Source organism: Balaenoptera acutorostrata, chromosome 16 (assembly GCF_949987535.1).
Source record: "Balaenoptera acutorostrata chromosome 16, mBalAcu1.1, whole genome shotgun sequence".
Lineage (NCBI taxonomy): Eukaryota > Metazoa > Chordata > Mammalia > Artiodactyla > Balaenopteridae > Balaenoptera > Balaenoptera acutorostrata.
The window spans coordinates 70,586,718-70,605,401 of record NC_080079.1 but is presented as its reverse complement, the minus strand read 5'-3'; the positions used below and the strand labels follow the sequence as shown (position 1 = coordinate 70,605,401).

Below are 18,684 nucleotides of genomic sequence, written 5' to 3'. Positions count from 1 at the left end.
AAGCTGAGCCTCAAGAGGCACCCCGTGGCCCCTGCTGCCTTCTACGGCCTTACCACCCTAAACGCACCTCATCTCGTCTGGTCTTGGAAGCTAAGCAGGGTCGGCTCTGTTTACTACCTGGATGGGAGACCACCTGGGAATACTAGATGCTGTAGTATTTTTTGCCTCCCGATCTGCCTTTTCTTGTAGTCACCGGTGCTCGAGGCTTCCTCTGCTCCTGCCGGGCACAACTTCAGGCCTCATCTACTCAAGCCTCTCCCAACACATCGTGCGCTGGAGGGGGCCCAGCCCGCCCGTCTGGCTGGACATGCCGCCAGAAGGAGGCCCTGGAAGGCAGCCACACCCCACCCTCTCCCGGGGTGGCCGGCCCAGACCCAGAGTCCGCTGTAGGCCCGGGTGAAGATCGTGAGGCCCCCGAGGCCCTGGTCCTGCCCCTGGCCGACACCAGCAGCGCCCATCCGCGCCGCAGCCACCTGTCTGCCCGTGTGTCTCTCCACAGCTCCCTCCAGAAAAAGCCCAGCCTCCACCGTATCACCATGGCAGGGGGCGGGAGTGGGGTCGTGGGCCGTGACCAGTTCTCCAGGTCAGCTGACCTCCAGTACCCGGAATGGTGCGTGGATTTTGGCGTGGGTGCAAGGGTGGCTTTGCTGGGGCTAAGGGGCCGTGGCGGCCCAATGGTGGCTCCCACTGGCTTTGGGCCCACTGCCGTCAGGCAGGAGGGCCGGCCCGGCCTTGGCCGGGCTGCGCCTAGCACTGCGTGGGTGGACACAGTGGGGAATGCCAAAAGGACAGCAGGCCACTGGCCCTCCAGCCTCAGAGGCCACGTCCTTGTGAGCATCGAGTGGGATCTGGGGCGGAGCCTCAAGCGCCTACGGGTCTGGAGGTTCCCACAAGAACTGGGCTGCAAGGTCGCCCAAGACTCTGCCACCTCCGTGTCCCCGAGGCCTCCTGTCGCCTGCCTGGGCAGGCAGCAGGGCCGTGCAGGAGAGGGCTGGCCACCGGCCTGGCGATAAGACACCAGCACCAACGAAGCTGAGCCTCATGAGGCACCCCGTGGCCCCCGCTGCCTTCTATGGCCATACAACCCTGAGCGCATCCCATCTCATCTGATCTCACAAGCTAAGCAGGATCAGGCCTGGTTAATACTTGGATGGGAGACTACATGGGAATACCGGGTGCTGTAGGCTTTTTTCCCTCCCACACCACCTTCTCCTTTAGTCGCCCGTGGCCGAGGCCGGCTCCTCCCCTGCCGGGCACCGCCGCAGGCCTCACCTCCTCAGGCCCCTCCCAACACAGCGTGCGCCGGAATGGGCGCCCCCAGCCGCACTGGCTGGACATGCGGCCAGAAGTCGGCCCTGTTAGGCAGCCACACGCCAGCCGCTCTCGGGGTGGCTGGCCCAGACCCAGACTCCACCGCAGGCCCGGGTGACAGCCGTGAGGCACGCGAAGCCCTCGTCCTGCACCTGACCACCTCCGCCAGCGCCCATCCGCGCCGCAGCCACCTGTCTGCCTGTGTGTCTCTCCACAGCTCCCTCCGGAAAAAGCCCACCCTCCGCTGTTTCGCCATGGCTGGGTGCGGGAGCGAGGTCGTGGGCCGGGGCCGGTTTTCCGAGCCGGCCGGCCACCATGCGCTGGGAACAGTGCTCAGTGGGTGGCGTGGGGGCAAGGGTGGCCTTGCTGGGTCCAATGGGCCGTGCCGCATCAATGGTGGCTCCCAGTGGCTTTGGGCTACCTTCCCTCAGGCAGGAGTTCCGGCCCAGCCGCGGCTGGACTGCACCTACTACTGTGTGGGTGGACAGGGTTGGGAATGCCCAAGGGACCGTGGACCACGGGCCCTTAAGCCTTCGGAGCCACGTCTTTGTGAGCGTCGAGCGGGATCTGGGGCGGTTCGCCAAGCGCCTATGTGCCTGGATGTTCCCGCCAGAACTGAGCTGCGAGGTCGTCCAAGACTCCACCAACCCCGGTCCCCGAGGCGTGCTGTCGCCAGCCTGGGTGGGCCACAGGGCCTTGCTGCAGAGGGCTGGTCGCCGGACTGGCGGTAATTCGCCAGCACCAGCTAAGCTGAGCCTCAAGAGGCACCCCGTGGCCCCCGCTGCCTTCTACGGCCATACCACCCTAAACGCACCTCATCTCGTCTGATCTCGGAAGCTAAGCAGGGTCGGCTCTGTTTACTACCTGGATGGGAGACCACCAGGGAATACTAGAGGCTGGAGTATTTTTTGCCTCCCGATCTGCCTTTTCTTGTAGTCGCCGGTGCTCGAGGCTTCCTCTGCTCCCACCGGGCACGGCTGCAGGCCTCATCTTCTCAAGCCTATCCCAACACAGCGTGCGCTGGAGGGGGCCCAGCCCGCCCGTCTGGCTGGACATGCCGCCAGAAGGAGGCGCTGGAAGGCAGCCACACCCCACCCTCTCCCGGGGTGGCCGGCCCGCACCCAGACTCCGCCGCAGGCCCGGGTGTAGATTGTGAGGCCCGCGAGCCCCTCGACCTGCCCCTGGCCGACCCGACCAGCGCCCATGCGCGCCGCAGCCACCTGTCTGCCCATGTGTCTCTCCACAGCTCCCTCCAGAAAAAGCCCAGCCTCCACCGTTTCACCATGGCAGGGGGCGGGAGTGGGGTCGTGGGCCAGACTGGTTCTCTGGGCCGGCCGGTCACCAGGCGCAGGGAACTTTGCTCGGCAGTTGTCGTGGGGGAAAGGGTGGCCTTGTTGGGTCTAAGGGGTCGTGCCGACTCAAGGGTGGCTCCCAGTGGCTTCAGACCAACTGCCGTCGGGCAGGAGGGCCGGCCCGGCCACGGCCGTGCTTCGCCTAGAACTGTGTGGGCAGACAGGGTGGCCAATGCCCAAGGGACCGCGGGCCACGGGCCCTTAAGACCCCGGGGCCACGTCGTTGTGAGCGTCAAGCGGGATCTGGGGCGGAGGGCCAAGCGCCTATGGGCCTGGAGGGTCCCGCCTGACCTGAGCTGCGAGGTCACCCACGAGTCTGCCAACCCCGGGTCGCCGAGGACTCCTGTCACCTGCCTTGGCGGCGGCTGTGCCGTGCTGGAGAGGGTTGGCTACCGGGCTGTCGGCAAGCCCCAGCACCAGCGAAGCTGAGCCTCAAGAGGCACCCCGTGGCCCCTGCTGCCTTCTACGGCCTTACCACCCTAAACGCACCTCATCTCGTCTGGTCTTGGAAGCTAAGCAGGGTCGGCTCTGTTTACTACCTGGATGGGAGACCACCTGGGAATACTAGATGCTGTAGTATTTTTTGCCTCCCGATCTGCCTTTTCTTGTAGTCGCCGGTGCTCGAGGCTTCCTCTGCTCCTGCCGGGCACAACTTCAGGCCTCATCTACTCAAGCCTCTCCCAACACATCGTGCGCTGGAGGGGGCCCAGCCCGCCCGTCTGGCTGGACATGCCGCCAGAAGGAGGCCCTGGAAGGCAGCCACACCCCACCCTCTCCCGGGGTGGCCGGCCCAGACCCAGAGTCCGCTGTAGGCCCGGGTGAAGATCGTGAGGCCCGCGAGGCCCTGGTCCTGCCCCTGGCCGACCCCAGCAGCGCCCATCCGCGCCGCAGCCACCTGTCTGCCCGTGTGTCTCTCCAAAGCTCCCTCCAGAAAAAGCCCAGCCTCCACCGTATCACCATGGCAGGGGGCGGGAGTGGGGTCGTGGGCCGTGACCAGTTCTCCAGGTCAGCTGACCTCCAGTACCCGGAATGGTGCGTGGATTTTGGCGTGGGTGCAAGGGTGGCTTTGCTGGGGCTAAGGGGCCGTGGCGGCCCAATGGTGGCTCCCACTGGCTTTGGGCCCACTGCCGTCAGGCAGGAGGGCCGGCCCGGCCTTGGCCGGGCTGCGCCTAGCACTGCGTGGGTGGACACAGTGGGGAATGCCAAAAGGACAGCAGGCCACTGGCCCTCCAGCCTCAGAGGCCACGTCCTTGTGAGCATCGAGTGGGATCTGGGGCGGAGCCTCAAGCGCCTACGGGTCTGGAGGTTCCCGCAAGAACTGGGCTGCAAGGTCGCCCAAGACTCTGCCACCTCCGTGTCCCCGAGGCCTCCTGTCGCCTGCCTGGGCAGGCAGCAGGGCCGTGCAGGAGAGGGCTGGCCACCGGCCTGGCGATAAGACACCAGCACCAACGAAGCTGAGCCTCATGAGGCACCCCGTGGCCCCCGCTGCCTTCTATGGCCATACAACCCTGAGCGCATCCCATCTCATCTGATCTCACAAGCTAAGCAGGATCAGGCCTGGTTAATACTTGGATGGGAGACTACATGGGAATACCGGGTGCTGTAGGCTTTTTTCCCTCCCACACCACCTTCTCCTTTAGTCGCCCGTGGCCGAGGCCGGCTCCTCCCCTGCCGGGCACCGCCGCAGGCCTCACCTCCTCAGGCCCCTCCCAACACAGCGTGCGCCGGAATGGGCGCCCCCAGCCGCACTGGCTGGACATGCGGCCAGAAGTCGGCCCTGTTAGGCAGCCACACGCCAGCCGCTCTCGGGGTGGCTGGCCCAGACCCAGACTCCACCGCAGGCCCGGGTGACAGCCGTGAGGCACGCGAAGCCCTCGTCCTGCACCTGACCACCTCCGCCAGCGCCCATCCGCGCCGCAGCCACCTGTCTGCCTGTGTGTCTCTCCACAGCTCCCTCCGGAAAAAGCCCACCCTCCGCTGTTTCGCCATGGCTGGGTGTGGGAGCGAGGTCGTGGGCCGGGTCCGGTTTTCCGGGCCGGCCGGCCACCATGCGCTGGGAACAGTGCTCAGTGGGTGGCGTGGGGGCAAGGGTGGCCTTGCTGGGTCCAATGGGCCGTGCCGCATCAATGGTGGCTCCCAGTGGCTTTGGGCTACCTTTCCTCAGGCAGGAGTTCCGGCCCAGCCGCGGCTGGACTGCACCTACTACTGTGTGGGTGGACAGGGTTGGGAATGCCCAAGGGACCGTGGACCACGGGCCCTTAAGCCTTCGGAGCCACGTGTTTGTGAGCGTCGAGCGGGATCTGGGGCGGTTCGCCAAGCGTCTATGTGCCTGGATGTTCCCGCCAGAACTGAGCTGCGAGGTCGTCCAAGACTCCACCAACCCCGGTTCCCGAAGCGTGCTGTCGCCAGCCTGGGTGGGCCACAGGGCCTTGCTGCAGAGGGCTGGTCGCCGGACTGGCGGTAATTCGCCAGCACCAGCTAAGCTGAGCCTCAAGAGGCACCCCGTGGCCCCCGCTGCCTTCTACGGCCATACCACCCTAAACGCACCTCATCTTGTCTGATCTCGGAAGCTAAGTAGGGTCGGCTCTGTTTACTACCTGGATGGGAGACCACCAGGGAATACTAGAGGCTGGAGTATTTTTTGCCTCCCGATCTGCCTTTCCTTGTAGTCGCCGGTGCTCGAGGCTTCCTCTGCTCCCACCGGGCACGGCTGCAGGCCTCATCTTCTCAAGCCTCTCCCAACACAGCGTGCGCTGGAGGGGGCCCAGCCCGCCCGTCTGGCTGGACATGCCGCCAGAAGGAGGCGCTGGAAGGCAGCCACACCCCACCCTCTCCCGGGGTGGCCGGCCCGCACCCAGACTCCGCCGCAGGCCCGGGTGTAGATTGTGAGGCCCGCGAGCCCCTCGACCTGCCGCTGGCCGACCCGACCAGCGCCCATGCGCGCCGCAGCCACCTGTCTGCCCGTGTGTCTCTCCACAGCTCCCTCCAGAAAAAGCCCAGCCTCCACCGTTTCACCATGGCAGGGGGCGGGAGTGGGGTCGTGGGCCAGACTGGTTCTCTGGGCCGGCCGGTCACCAGGCGCAGAGAACTTTGCTCGGCAGTTGTCGTGGGGGAAAGGGTGGCCTTGTTGGGTCTAAGGGGTCGTGCCGACTCAAGGGTGGCTCCCAGTGGCTTCAGACCAACTGCCGTCGGGCAGGAGGGCCGGCCCGGCCACGGCCGTGCTTCGCCTAGAACTGTGTGGGCAGACAGGGTGGCCAATGCCCAAGGGACCGCGGGCCACGGGCCCTTAAGACCCCGGGGCCACGTCGTTGTGAGCGTCAAGCGGGATCTGGGGCGGAGGGCCAAGCGCCTATGGGCCTGGAGGGTCCCGCCTGACCTGAGCTGCGAGGTCACCCACGAGTCTGCCAACCCCGGGTCCCCGAGGACTCCTGTCACCTGCCTTGGCGGCGGCTGTGCCGTGCTGGAGAGGGTTGGCTACCGGGCTGTCGGCAAGCCCCAGCACCAGCGAAGCTGAGCCTCAAGAGGCACCCCGTGGCCCCTGCTGCCTTCTACGGCCTTACCACCCTAAACGCACCTCATCTCGTCTGGTCTTGGAAGCTAAGCAGGGTCGGCTCTGTTTACTACCTGGATGGGAGACCACCTGGGAATACTAGATGCTGTAGTATTTTTTGCCTCCCGATCTGCCTTTTCTTGTAGTCGCCGGTGCTCGAGGCTTCCTCTGCTCCTGCCGGGCACAACTTCAGGCCTCATCTACTCAAGCCTCTCCCAACACATCGTGCGCTGGAGGGGGCCCAGCCCGCCCGTCTGGCTGGACATGCCGCCAGAAGGAGGCCCTGGAAGGCAGCCACACCCCACCCTCTCCCGGGGTGGCCGGCCCAGACCCAGAGTCCGCTGTAGGCCCGGGTGAAGATCGTGAGGCCCGCGAGGCCCTGGTCCTGCCCCTGGCCGACCCCAGCAGCGCCCATCCGCGCCGCAGCCACCTGTCTGCCCGTGTGTCTCTCCAAAGCTCCCTCCAGAAAAAGCCCAGCCTCCACCGTATCACCATGGCAGGGGGCGGGAGTGGGGTCGTGGGCCGTGACCAGTTCTCCAGGTCAGCTGACCTCCAGTACCCGGAATGGTGCGTGGATTTTGGCGTGGGTGCAAGGGTGGCTTTGCTGGGGCTAAGGGGCCGTGGCGGCCCAATGGTGGCTCCCACTGGCTTTGGGCCCACTGCCGTCAGGCAGGAGGGCCGGCCCGGCCTTGGCCGGGCTGCGCCTAGCACTGCGTGGGTGGACACAGTGGGGAATGCCAAAAGGACAGCAGGCCACTGGCCCTCCAGCCTCAGAGGCCACGTCCTTGTGAGCATCGAGTGGGATCTGGGGCGGAGCCTCAAGCGCCTACGGGTCTGGAGGTTCCCGCAAGAACTGGGCTGCAAGGTCGCCCAAGACTCTGCCACCTCCGTGTCCCCGAGGCCTCCTGTCGCCTGCCTGGGCAGGCAGCAGGGCCGTGCAGGAGAGGGCTGGCCACCGGCCTGGCGATAAGACACCAGCACCAACGAAGCTGAGCCTCATGAGGCACCCCGTGGCCCCCGCTGCCTTCTATGGCCATACAACCCTGAGCGCATCCCATCTCATCTGATCTCACAAGCTAAGCAGGATCAGGCCTGGTTAATACTTGGATGGGAGACTACATGGGAATACCGGGTGCTGTAGGCTTTTTTCCCTCCCACACCACCTTCTCCTTTAGTCGCCCGTGGCCGAGGCCGGCTCCTCCCCTGCCGGGCACCGCCGCAGGCCTCACCTCCTCAGGCCCCTCCCAACACAGCGTGCGCCGGAATGGGCGCCCCCAGCCGCACTGGCTGGACATGCGGCCAGAAGTCGGCCCTGTTAGGCAGCCACACGCCAGCCGCTCTCGGGGTGGCTGGCCCAGACCCAGACTCCACCGCAGGCCCGGGTGACAGCCGTGAGGCACGCGAAGCCCTCGTCCTGCACCTGACCACCTCCGCCAGCGCCCATCCGCGCCGCAGCCACCTGTCTGCCTGTGTGTCTCTCCACAGCTCCCTCCGGAAAAAGCCCACCCTCCGCTGTTTCGCCATGGCTGGGTGTGGGAGCGAGGTCGTGGGCCGGGTCCGGTTTTCCGGGCCGGCCGGCCACCATGCGCTGGGAACAGTGCTCAGTGGGTGGCGTGGGGGCAAGGGTGGCCTTGCTGGGTCCAATGGGCCGTGCCGCATCAATGGTGGCTCCCAGTGGCTTTGGGCTACCTTTCCTCAGGCAGGAGTTCCGGCCCAGCCGCGGCTGGACTGCACCTACTACTGTGTGGGTGGACAGGGTTGGGAATGCCCAAGGGACCGTGGACCACGGGCCCTTAAGCCTTCGGAGCCACGTGTTTGTGAGCGTCGAGCGGGATCTGGGGCGGTTCGCCAAGCGTCTATGTGCCTGGATGTTCCCGCCAGAACTGAGCTGCGAGGTCGTCCAAGACTCCACCAACCCCGGTTCCCGAAGCGTGCTGTCGCCAGCCTGGGTGGGCCACAGGGCCTTGCTGCAGAGGGCTGGTCGCCGGACTGGCGGTAATTCGCCAGCACCAGCTAAGCTGAGCCTCAAGAGGCACCCCGTGGCCCCCGCTGCCTTCTACGGCCATACCACCCTAAACGCACCTCATCTTGTCTGATCTCGGAAGCTAAGTAGGGTCGGCTCTGTTTACTACCTGGATGGGAGACCACCAGGGAATACTAGAGGCTGGAGTATTTTTTGCCTCCCGATCTGCCTTTCCTTGTAGTCGCCGGTGCTCGAGGCTTCCTCTGCTCCCACCGGGCACGGCTGCAGGCCTCATCTTCTCAAGCCTCTCCCAACACAGCGTGCGCTGGAGGGGGCCCAGCCCGCCCGTCTGGCTGGACATGCCGCCAGAAGGAGGCGCTGGAAGGCAGCCACACCCCACCCTCTCCCGGGGTGGCCGGCCCGCACCCAGACTCCGCCGCAGGCCCGGGTGTAGATTGTGAGGCCCGCGAGCCCCTCGACCTGCCGCTGGCCGACCCGACCAGCGCCCATGCGCGCCGCAGCCACCTGTCTGCCCGTGTGTCTCTCCACAGCTCCCTCCAGAAAAAGCCCAGCCTCCACCGTTTCACCATGGCAGGGGGCGGGAGTGGGGTCGTGGGCCAGACTGGTTCTCTGGGCCGGCCGGTCACCAGGCGCAGAGAACTTTGCTCGGCAGTTGTCGTGGGGGAAAGGGTGGCCTTGTTGGGTCTAAGGGGTCGTGCCGACTCAAGGGTGGCTCCCAGTGGCTTCAGACCAACTGCCGTCGGGCAGGAGGGCCGGCCCGGCCACGGCCGTGCTTCGCCTAGAACTGTGTGGGCAGACAGGGTGGCCAATGCCCAAGGGACCGCGGGCCACGGGCCCTTAAGACCCCGGGGCCACGTCGTTGTGAGCGTCAAGCGGGATCTGGGGCGGAGGGCCAAGCGCCTATGGGCCTGGAGGGTCCCGCCTGACCTGAGCTGCGAGGTCACCCACGAGTCTGCCAACCCCGGGTCCCCGAGGACTCCTGTCACCTGCCTTGGCGGCGGCTGTGCCGTGCTGGAGAGGGTTGGCTACCGGGCTGTCGGCAAGCCCCAGCACCAGCGAAGCTGAGCCTCAAGAGGCACCCCGTGGCCCCTGCTGCCTTCTACGGCCTTACCACCCTAAACGCACCTCATCTCGTCTGGTCTTGGAAGCTAAGCAGGGTCGGCTCTGTTTACTACCTGGATGGGAGACCACCTGGGAATACTAGATGCTGTAGTATTTTTTGCCTCCCGATCTGCCTTTTCTTGTAGTCGCCGGTGCTCGAGGCTTCCTCTGCTCCTGCCGGGCACAACTTCAGGCCTCATCTACTCAAGCCTCTCCCAACACATCGTGCGCTGGAGGGGGCCCAGCCCGCCCGTCTGGCTGGACATGCCGCCAGAAGGAGGCCCTGGAAGGCAGCCACACCCCACCCTCTCCCGGGGTGGCCGGCCCAGACCCAGAGTCCGCTGTAGGCCCGGGTGAAGATCGTGAGGCCCGCGAGGCCCTGGTCCTGCCCCTGGCCGACCCCAGCAGCGCCCATCCGCGCCGCAGCCACCTGTCTGCCCGTGTGTCTCTCCAAAGCTCCCTCCAGAAAAAGCCCAGCCTCCACCGTATCACCATGGCAGGGGGCGGGAGTGGGGTCGTGGGCCGTGACCAGTTCTCCAGGTCAGCTGACCTCCAGTACCCGGAATGGTGCGTGGATTTTGGCGTGGGTGCAAGGGTGGCTTTGCTGGGGCTAAGGGGCCGTGGCGGCCCAATGGTGGCTCCCACTGGCTTTGGGCCCACTGCCGTCAGGCAGGAGGGCCGGCCCGGCCTTGGCCGGGCTGCGCCTAGCACTGCGTGGGTGGACACAGTGGGGAATGCCAAAAGGACAGCAGGCCACTGGCCCTCCAGCCTCAGAGGCCACGTCCTTGTGAGCATCGAGTGGGATCTGGGGCGGAGCCTCAAGCGCCTACGGGTCTGGAGGTTCCCGCAAGAACTGGGCTGCAAGGTCGCCCAAGACTCTGCCACCTCCGTGTCCCCGAGGCCTCCTGTCGCCTGCCTGGGCAGGCAGCAGGGCCGTGCAGGAGAGGGCTGGCCACCGGCCTGGCGATAAGACACCAGCACCAACGAAGCTGAGCCTCATGAGGCACCCCGTGGCCCCCGCTGCCTTCTATGGCCATACAACCCTGAGCGCATCCCATCTCATCTGATCTCACAAGCTAAGCAGGATCAGGCCTGGTTAATACTTGGATGGGAGACTACATGGGAATACCGGGTGCTGTAGGCTTTTTTCCCTCCCACACCACCTTCTCCTTTAGTCGCCCGTGGCCGAGGCCGGCTCCTCCCCTGCCGGGCACCGCCGCAGGCCTCACCTCCTCAGGCCCCTCCCAACACAGCGTGCGCCGGAATGGGCGCCCCCAGCCGCACTGGCTGGACATGCGGCCAGAAGTCGGCCCTGTTAGGCAGCCACACGCCAGCCGCTCTCGGGGTGGCTGGCCCAGACCCAGACTCCACCGCAGGCCCGGGTGACAGCCGTGAGGCACGCGAAGCCCTCGTCCTGCACCTGACCACCTCCGCCAGCGCCCATCCGCGCCGCAGCCACCTGTCTGCCTGTGTGTCTCTCCACAGCTCCCTCCGGAAAAAGCCCACCCTCCGCTGTTTCGCCATGGCTGGGTGTGGGAGCGAGGTCGTGGGCCGGGTCCGGTTTTCCGGGCCGGCCGGCCACCATGCGCTGGGAACAGTGCTCAGTGGGTGGCGTGGGGGCAAGGGTGGCCTTGCTGGGTCCAATGGGCCGTGCCGCATCAATGGTGGCTCCCAGTGGCTTTGGGCTACCTTTCCTCAGGCAGGAGTTCCGGCCCAGCCGCGGCTGGACTGCACCTACTACTGTGTGGGTGGACAGGGTTGGGAATGCCCAAGGGACCGTGGACCACGGGCCCTTAAGCCTTCGGAGCCACGTGTTTGTGAGCGTCGAGCGGGATCTGGGGCGGTTCGCCAAGCGTCTATGTGCCTGGATGTTCCCGCCAGAACTGAGCTGCGAGGTCGTCCAAGACTCCACCAACCCCGGTTCCCGAAGCGTGCTGTCGCCAGCCTGGGTGGGCCACAGGGCCTTGCTGCAGAGGGCTGGTCGCCGGACTGGCGGTAATTCGCCAGCACCAGCTAAGCTGAGCCTCAAGAGGCACCCCGTGGCCCCCGCTGCCTTCTACGGCCATACCACCCTAAACGCACCTCATCTTGTCTGATCTCGGAAGCTAAGTAGGGTCGGCTCTGTTTACTACCTGGATGGGAGACCACCAGGGAATACTAGAGGCTGGAGTATTTTTTGCCTCCCGATCTGCCTTTCCTTGTAGTCGCCGGTGCTCGAGGCTTCCTCTGCTCCCACCGGGCACGGCTGCAGGCCTCATCTTCTCAAGCCTCTCCCAACACAGCGTGCGCTGGAGGGGGCCCAGCCCGCCCGTCTGGCTGGACATGCCGCCAGAAGGAGGCGCTGGAAGGCAGCCACACCCCACCCTCTCCCGGGGTGGCCGGCCCGCACCCAGACTCCGCCGCAGGCCCGGGTGTAGATTGTGAGGCCCGCGAGCCCCTCGACCTGCCGCTGGCCGACCCGACCAGCGCCCATGCGCGCCGCAGCCACCTGTCTGCCCGTGTGTCTCTCCACAGCTCCCTCCAGAAAAAGCCCAGCCTCCACCGTTTCACCATGGCAGGGGGCGGGAGTGGGGTCGTGGGCCAGACTGGTTCTCTGGGCCGGCCGGTCACCAGGCGCAGAGAACTTTGCTCGGCAGTTGTCGTGGGGGAAAGGGTGGCCTTGTTGGGTCTAAGGGGTCGTGCCGACTCAAGGGTGGCTCCCAGTGGCTTCAGACCAACTGCCGTCGGGCAGGAGGGCCGGCCCGGCCACGGCCGTGCTTCGCCTAGAACTGTGTGGGCAGACAGGGTGGCCAATGCCCAAGGGACCGCGGGCCACGGGCCCTTAAGACCCCGGGGCCACGTCGTTGTGAGCGTCAAGCGGGATCTGGGGCGGAGGGCCAAGCGCCTATGGGCCTGGAGGGTCCCGCCTGACCTGAGCTGCGAGGTCACCCACGAGTCTGCCAACCCCGGGTCCCCGAGGACTCCTGTCACCTGCCTTGGCGGCGGCTGTGCCGTGCTGGAGAGGGTTGGCTACCGGGCTGTCGGCAAGCCCCAGCACCAGCGAAGCTGAGCCTCAAGAGGCACCCCGTGGCCCCTGCTGCCTTCTACGGCCTTACCACCCTAAACGCACCTCATCTCGTCTGGTCTTGGAAGCTAAGCAGGGTCGGCTCTGTTTACTACCTGGATGGGAGACCACCTGGGAATACTAGATGCTGTAGTATTTTTTGCCTCCCGATCTGCCTTTTCTTGTAGTCGCCGGTGCTCGAGGCTTCCTCTGCTCCTGCCGGGCACAACTTCAGGCCTCATCTACTCAAGCCTCTCCCAACACATCGTGCGCTGGAGGGGGCCCAGCCCGCCCGTCTGGCTGGACATGCCGCCAGAAGGAGGCCCTGGAAGGCAGCCACACCCCACCCTCTCCCGGGGTGGCCGGCCCAGACCCAGAGTCCGCTGTAGGCCCGGGTGAAGATCGTGAGGCCCGCGAGGCCCTGGTCCTGCCCCTGGCCGACCCCAGCAGCGCCCATCCGCGCCGCAGCCACCTGTCTGCCCGTGTGTCTCTCCAAAGCTCCCTCCAGAAAAAGCCCAGCCTCCACCGTATCACCATGGCAGGGGGCGGGAGTGGGGTCGTGGGCCGTGACCAGTTCTCCAGGTCAGCTGACCTCCAGTACCCGGAATGGTGCGTGGATTTTGGCGTGGGTGCAAGGGTGGCTTTGCTGGGGCTAAGGGGCCGTGGCGGCCCAATGGTGGCTCCCACTGGCTTTGGGCCCACTGCCGTCAGGCAGGAGGGCCGGCCCGGCCTTGGCCGGGCTGCGCCTAGCACTGCGTGGGTGGACACAGTGGGGAATGCCAAAAGGACAGCAGGCCACTGGCCCTCCAGCCTCAGAGGCCACGTCCTTGTGAGCATCGAGTGGGATCTGGGGCGGAGCCTCAAGCGCCTACGGGTCTGGAGGTTCCCGCAAGAACTGGGCTGCAAGGTCGCCCAAGACTCTGCCACCTCCGTGTCCCCGAGGCCTCCTGTCGCCTGCCTGGGCAGGCAGCAGGGCCGTGCAGGAGAGGGCTGGCCACCGGCCTGGCGATAAGACACCAGCACCAACGAAGCTGAGCCTCATGAGGCACCCCGTGGCCCCCGCTGCCTTCTATGGCCATACAACCCTGAGCGCATCCCATCTCATCTGATCTCACAAGCTAAGCAGGATCAGGCCTGGTTAATACTTGGATGGGAGACTACATGGGAATACCGGGTGCTGTAGGCTTTTTTCCCTCCCACACCACCTTCTCCTTTAGTCGCCCGTGGCCGAGGCCGGCTCCTCCCCTGCCGGGCACCGCCGCAGGCCTCACCTCCTCAGGCCCCTCCCAACACAGCGTGCGCCGGAATGGGCGCCCCCAGCCGCACTGGCTGGACATGCGGCCAGAAGTCGGCCCTGTTAGGCAGCCACACGCCAGCCGCTCTCGGGGTGGCTGGCCCAGACCCAGACTCCACCGCAGGCCCGGGTGACAGCCGTGAGGCACGCGAAGCCCTCGTCCTGCACCTGACCACCTCCGCCAGCGCCCATCCGCGCCGCAGCCACCTGTCTGCCTGTGTGTCTCTCCACAGCTCCCTCCGGAAAAAGCCCACCCTCCGCTGTTTCGCCATGGCTGGGTGTGGGAGCGAGGTCGTGGGCCGGGTCCGGTTTTCCGGGCCGGCCGGCCACCATGCGCTGGGAACAGTGCTCAGTGGGTGGCGTGGGGGCAAGGGTGGCCTTGCTGGGTCCAATGGGCCGTGCCGCATCAATGGTGGCTCCCAGTGGCTTTGGGCTACCTTTCCTCAGGCAGGAGTTCCGGCCCAGCCGCGGCTGGACTGCACCTACTACTGTGTGGGTGGACAGGGTTGGGAATGCCCAAGGGACCGTGGACCACGGGCCCTTAAGCCTTCGGAGCCACGTGTTTGTGAGCGTCGAGCGGGATCTGGGGCGGTTCGCCAAGCGTCTATGTGCCTGGATGTTCCCGCCAGAACTGAGCTGCGAGGTCGTCCAAGACTCCACCAACCCCGGTTCCCGAAGCGTGCTGTCGCCAGCCTGGGTGGGCCACAGGGCCTTGCTGCAGAGGGCTGGTCGCCGGACTGGCGGTAATTCGCCAGCACCAGCTAAGCTGAGCCTCAAGAGGCACCCCGTGGCCCCCGCTGCCTTCTACGGCCATACCACCCTAAACGCACCTCATCTTGTCTGATCTCGGAAGCTAAGTAGGGTCGGCTCTGTTTACTACCTGGATGGGAGACCACCAGGGAATACTAGAGGCTGGAGTATTTTTTGCCTCCCGATCTGCCTTTCCTTGTAGTCGCCGGTGCTCGAGGCTTCCTCTGCTCCCACCGGGCACGGCTGCAGGCCTCATCTTCTCAAGCCTCTCCCAACACAGCGTGCGCTGGAGGGGGCCCAGCCCGCCCGTCTGGCTGGACATGCCGCCAGAAGGAGGCGCTGGAAGGCAGCCACACCCCACCCTCTCCCGGGGTGGCCGGCCCGCACCCAGACTCCGCCGCAGGCCCGGGTGTAGATTGTGAGGCCCGCGAGCCCCTCGACCTGCCGCTGGCCGACCCGACCAGCGCCCATGCGCGCCGCAGCCACCTGTCTGCCCGTGTGTCTCTCCACAGCTCCCTCCAGAAAAAGCCCAGCCTCCACCGTTTCACCATGGCAGGGGGCGGGAGTGGGGTCGTGGGCCAGACTGGTTCTCTGGGCCGGCCGGTCACCAGGCGCAGAGAACTTTGCTCGGCAGTTGTCGTGGGGGAAAGGGTGGCCTTGTTGGGTCTAAGGGGTCGTGCCGACTCAAGGGTGGCTCCCAGTGGCTTCAGACCAACTGCCGTCGGGCAGGAGGGCCGGCCCGGCCACGGCCGTGCTTCGCCTAGAACTGTGTGGGCAGACAGGGTGGCCAATGCCCAAGGGACCGCGGGCCACGGGCCCTTAAGACCCCGGGGCCACGTCGTTGTGAGCGTCAAGCGGGATCTGGGGCGGAGGGCCAAGCGCCTATGGGCCTGGAGGGTCCCGCCTGACCTGAGCTGCGAGGTCACCCACGAGTCTGCCAACCCCGGGTCCCCGAGGACTCCTGTCACCTGCCTTGGCGGCGGCTGTGCCGTGCTGGAGAGGGTTGGCTACCGGGCTGTCGGCAAGCCCCAGCACCAGCGAAGCTGAGCCTCAAGAGGCACCCCGTGGCCCCTGCTGCCTTCTACGGCCTTACCACCCTAAACGCACCTCATCTCGTCTGGTCTTGGAAGCTAAGCAGGGTCGGCTCTGTTTACTACCTGGATGGGAGACCACCTGGGAATACTAGATGCTGTAGTATTTTTTGCCTCCCGATCTGCCTTTTCTTGTAGTCGCCGGTGCTCGAGGCTTCCTCTGCTCCTGCCGGGCACAACTTCAGGCCTCATCTACTCAAGCCTCTCCCAACACATCGTGCGCTGGAGGGGGCCCAGCCCGCCCGTCTGGCTGGACATGCCGCCAGAAGGAGGCCCTGGAAGGCAGCCACACCCCACCCTCTCCCGGGGTGGCCGGCCCAGACCCAGAGTCCGCTGTAGGCCCGGGTGAAGATCGTGAGGCCCGCGAGGCCCTGGTCCTGCCCCTGGCCGACCCCAGCAGCGCCCATCCGCGCCGCAGCCACCTGTCTGCCCGTGTGTCTCTCCAAAGCTCCCTCCAGAAAAAGCCCAGCCTCCACCGTATCACCATGGCAGGGGGCGGGAGTGGGGTCGTGGGCCGTGACCAGTTCTCCAGGTCAGCTGACCTCCAGTACCCGGAATGGTGCGTGGATTTTGGCGTGGGTGCAAGGGTGGCTTTGCTGGGGCTAAGGGGCCGTGGCGGCCCAATGGTGGCTCCCACTGGCTTTGGGCCCACTGCCGTCAGGCAGGAGGGCCGGCCCGGCCTTGGCCGGGCTGCGCCTAGCACTGCGTGGGTGGACACAGTGGGGAATGCCAAAAGGACAGCAGGCCACTGGCCCTCCAGCCTCAGAGGCCACGTCCTTGTGAGCATCGAGTGGGATCTGGGGCGGAGCCTCAAGCGCCTACGGGTCTGGAGGTTCCCGCAAGAACTGGGCTGCAAGGTCGCCCAAGACTCTGCCACCTCCGTGTCCCCGAGGCCTCCAGTCGCCTGCCTGGGCAGGCAGCAGGGCCGTGCAGGAGAGGGCTGGCCACCGGCCTGGCGATAAGACACCAGCACCAACGAAGCTGAGCCTCATGAGGCACCCCGTGGCCCCCGCTGCCTTCTATGGCCATACAACCCTGAGCGCATCCCATCTCATCTGATCTCACAAGCTAAGCAGGATCAGGCCTGGTTAATACTTGGATGGGAGACTACATGGGAATACCGGGTGCTGTAGGCTTTTTTCCCTCCCACACCACCTTCTCCTTTAGTCGCCCGTGGCCGAGGCCGGCTCCTCCCCTGCCGGGCACCGCCGCAGGCCTCACCTCCTCAGGCCCCTCCCAACACAGCGTGCGCCGGAATGGGCGCCCCCAGCCGCACTGGCTGGACATGCGGCCAGAAGTCGGCCCTGTTAGGCAGCCACACGCCAGCCGCTCTCGGGGTGGCTGGCCCAGACCCAGACTCCACCGCAGGCCCGGGTGACAGCCGTGAGGCACGCGAAGCCCTCGTCCTGCACCTGACCACCTCCGCCAGCGCCCATCCGCGCCGCAGCCACCTGTCTGCCTGTGTGTCTCTCCACAGCTCCCTCCGGAAAAAGCCCACCCTCCGCTGTTTCGCCATGGCTGGGTGTGGGAGCGAGGTCGTGGGCCGGGTCCGGTTTTCCGGGCCGGCCGGCCACCATGCGCTGGGAACAGTGCTCAGTGGGTGGCGTGGGGGCAAGGGTGGCCTTGCTGGGTCCAATGGGCCGTGCCGCATCAATGGTGGCTCCCAGTGGCTTTGGGCTACCTTTCCTCAGGCAGGAGTTCCGGCCCAGCCGCGGCTGGACTGCACCTACTACTGTGTGGGTGGACAGGGTTGGGAATGCCCAAGGGACCGTGGACCACGGGCCCTTAAGCCTTCGGAGCCACGTGTTTGTGAGCGTCGAGCGGGATCTGGGGCGGTTCGCCAAGCGTCTATGTGCCTGGATGTTCCCGCCAGAACTGAGCTGCGAGGTCGTCCAAGACTCCACCAACCCCGGTTCCCGAAGCGTGCTGTCGCCAGCCTGGGTGGGCCACAGGGCCTTGCTGCAGAGGGCTGGTCGCCGGACTGGCGGTAATTCGCCAGCACCAGCTAAGCTGAGCCTCAAGAGGCACCCCGTGGCCCCCGCTGCCTTCTACGGCCATACCACCCTAAACGCACCTCATCTTGTCTGATCTCGGAAGCTAAGTAGGGTCGGCTCTGTTTACTACCTGGATGGGAGACCACCAGGGAATACTAGAGGCTGGAGTATTTTTTGCCTCCCGATCTGCCTTTCCTTGTAGTCGCCGGTGCTCGAGGCTTCCTCTGCTCCCACCGGGCACGGCTGCAGGCCTCATCTTCTCAAGCCTCTCCCAACACAGCGTGCGCTGGAGGGGGCCCAGCCCGCCCGTCTGGCTGGACATGCCGCCAGAAGGAGGCGCTGGAAGGCAGCCACACCCCACCCTCTCCCGGGGTGGCCGGCCCGCACCCAGACTCCGCCGCAGGCCCGGGTGTAGATTGTGAGGCCCGCGAGCCCCTCGACCTGCCGCTGGCCGACCCGACCAGCGCCCATGCGCGCCGCAGCCACCTGTCTGCCCGTGTGTCTCTCCACAGCTCCCTCCAGAAAAAGCCCAGCCTCCACCGTTTCACCATGGCAGGGGGCGGGAGTGGGGTCGTGGGCCAGACTGGTTCTCTGGGCCGGCCGGTCACCAGGCGCAGAGAACTTTGCTCGGCAGTTGTCGTGGGGGAAAGGGTGGCCTTGTTGGGTCTAAGGGGTCGTGCCGACTCAAGGGTGGCTCCCAGTGGCTTCAGACCAACTGCCGTCGGGCAGGAGGGCCGGCCCGGCCACGGCCGTGCTTCGCCTAGAACTGTGTGGGCAGACAGGGTGGCCAATGCCCAAGGGACCGCGGGCCACGGGCCCTTAAGACCCCGGGGCCACGTCGTTGTGAGCGTCAAGCGGGATCTGGGGCGGAGGGCCAAGCGCCTATGGGCCTGGAGGGTCCCGCCTGACCTGAGCTGCGAGGTCACCCACGAGTCTGCCAACCCCGGGTCCCCGAGGACTCCTGTCACCTGCCTTGGCGGCGGCTGTGCCGTGCTGGAGAGGGTTGGCTACCGGGCTGTCGGCAAGCCCCAGCACCAGCGAAGCTGAGCCTCAAGAGGCACCCCGTGGCCCCTGCTGCCTTCTACGGCCTTACCACCCTAAACGCACCTCATCTCGTCTGGTCTTGGAAGCTAAGCAGGGTCGGCTCTGTTTACTACCTGGATGGGAGACCACCTGGGAATACTAGATGCTGTAGTATTTTTTGCCTCCCGATC

General features: G+C 66.2%; 19 pseudogenes; all 19 read left to right on the top strand.

Annotated features, from left to right (window-relative positions):
* The first annotated feature begins 39 nt into the window (after positions 1–39).
* LOC130705181 (5S ribosomal RNA) lies at positions 40–158 on the top strand (annotated as a pseudogene).
* A 910-nt stretch (positions 159–1,068) lies between these two features.
* LOC130705367 (5S ribosomal RNA) lies at positions 1,069–1,187 on the top strand (annotated as a pseudogene).
* A 910-nt stretch (positions 1,188–2,097) lies between these two features.
* On the top strand, positions 2,098–2,216 carry LOC130705109 (5S ribosomal RNA; annotated as a pseudogene).
* A 908-nt stretch (positions 2,217–3,124) lies between these two features.
* Positions 3,125–3,243, top strand: LOC130705180 (5S ribosomal RNA; annotated as a pseudogene).
* Positions 3,244–4,153: 910 nt separating this feature from the next.
* On the top strand, positions 4,154–4,272 carry LOC130705366 (5S ribosomal RNA; annotated as a pseudogene).
* A 910-nt stretch (positions 4,273–5,182) lies between these two features.
* Positions 5,183–5,301, top strand: LOC130705224 (5S ribosomal RNA; annotated as a pseudogene).
* A 908-nt stretch (positions 5,302–6,209) lies between these two features.
* On the top strand, positions 6,210–6,328 carry LOC130705179 (5S ribosomal RNA; annotated as a pseudogene).
* A 910-nt stretch (positions 6,329–7,238) lies between these two features.
* Positions 7,239–7,357, top strand: LOC130705364 (5S ribosomal RNA; annotated as a pseudogene).
* A 910-nt stretch (positions 7,358–8,267) lies between these two features.
* On the top strand, positions 8,268–8,386 carry LOC130705223 (5S ribosomal RNA; annotated as a pseudogene).
* Positions 8,387–9,294: 908 nt separating this feature from the next.
* On the top strand, positions 9,295–9,413 carry LOC130705178 (5S ribosomal RNA; annotated as a pseudogene).
* A 910-nt stretch (positions 9,414–10,323) lies between these two features.
* LOC130705363 (5S ribosomal RNA) lies at positions 10,324–10,442 on the top strand (annotated as a pseudogene).
* A 910-nt stretch (positions 10,443–11,352) lies between these two features.
* Positions 11,353–11,471, top strand: LOC130705221 (5S ribosomal RNA; annotated as a pseudogene).
* A 908-nt stretch (positions 11,472–12,379) lies between these two features.
* Positions 12,380–12,498, top strand: LOC130705176 (5S ribosomal RNA; annotated as a pseudogene).
* A 910-nt stretch (positions 12,499–13,408) lies between these two features.
* On the top strand, positions 13,409–13,527 carry LOC130705362 (5S ribosomal RNA; annotated as a pseudogene).
* A 910-nt stretch (positions 13,528–14,437) lies between these two features.
* On the top strand, positions 14,438–14,556 carry LOC130705220 (5S ribosomal RNA; annotated as a pseudogene).
* Positions 14,557–15,464: 908 nt separating this feature from the next.
* LOC130705175 (5S ribosomal RNA) lies at positions 15,465–15,583 on the top strand (annotated as a pseudogene).
* A 910-nt stretch (positions 15,584–16,493) lies between these two features.
* LOC130705361 (5S ribosomal RNA) lies at positions 16,494–16,612 on the top strand (annotated as a pseudogene).
* A 910-nt stretch (positions 16,613–17,522) lies between these two features.
* On the top strand, positions 17,523–17,641 carry LOC130705219 (5S ribosomal RNA; annotated as a pseudogene).
* A 908-nt stretch (positions 17,642–18,549) lies between these two features.
* Positions 18,550–18,668, top strand: LOC130705174 (5S ribosomal RNA; annotated as a pseudogene).
* The last annotated feature ends 16 nt before the right edge of the window (positions 18,669–18,684 follow it).